This window comes from Larimichthys crocea, chromosome XIII, assembly GCF_000972845.2.
Source record: "Larimichthys crocea isolate SSNF chromosome XIII, L_crocea_2.0, whole genome shotgun sequence".
Lineage (NCBI taxonomy): Eukaryota > Metazoa > Chordata > Actinopteri > Sciaenidae > Larimichthys > Larimichthys crocea.
In genome coordinates this window covers 15,451,411-15,452,012 of record NC_040023.1, presented here as the reverse complement: position 1 = coordinate 15,452,012, position 602 = coordinate 15,451,411, and positions in this window count along the sequence as shown.

The window sequence follows — 602 nt, the reverse complement described above, 5'->3', positions numbered from 1 at the left end:
AACTTTGAAAAAGCGAGGTGATTCCCATACCCATAACCACTTCAAACAGGACGCGCTTATATGCGTAAGTGTTCAGTTTTTTCAGTTCAGACTTCTGTTTAGCGTCTCTGCTTGTGTCACCAAAAGAAAAAGAAAAAAACACTTTTCTTTCTCTGGAAAAAAGTGTTCACACAAGGGCTACTGTGTTTTGGTGTTTCTGCAACCTTTTTATGTATGTGTGTTTCTCTTAACTGACTCACCTATTGACTAAAAGTCATCTTTGACTGGATGTGACACATCCTCTGCAAGAGTTTCATTTATCACAATAGGTTCGCTTTAATCATGTGTCAGCCTCAGTGCAGGCACCTGTCTGCAGCTCTGCGCTGGCACCTCTCCATCCGTGGTCACCTCCAGGTGGCTTCAGAGGGAATACTGCTGAGTCATGAGGCGGAGGAGAAACGGGGGCACTATTTCGCTTGAAAATGCTTTTTTGCATCTGACAGGTAAGCACAAGAAGCTTCTTCAAAATTCCGCTTTCGGTGCCCGCTGTGCGCAACCCACCTATGATACGCACGGTGATGCCCAAAGGACAGGAGAGGAGGAGGAGCTGATGGGGGGGGGGG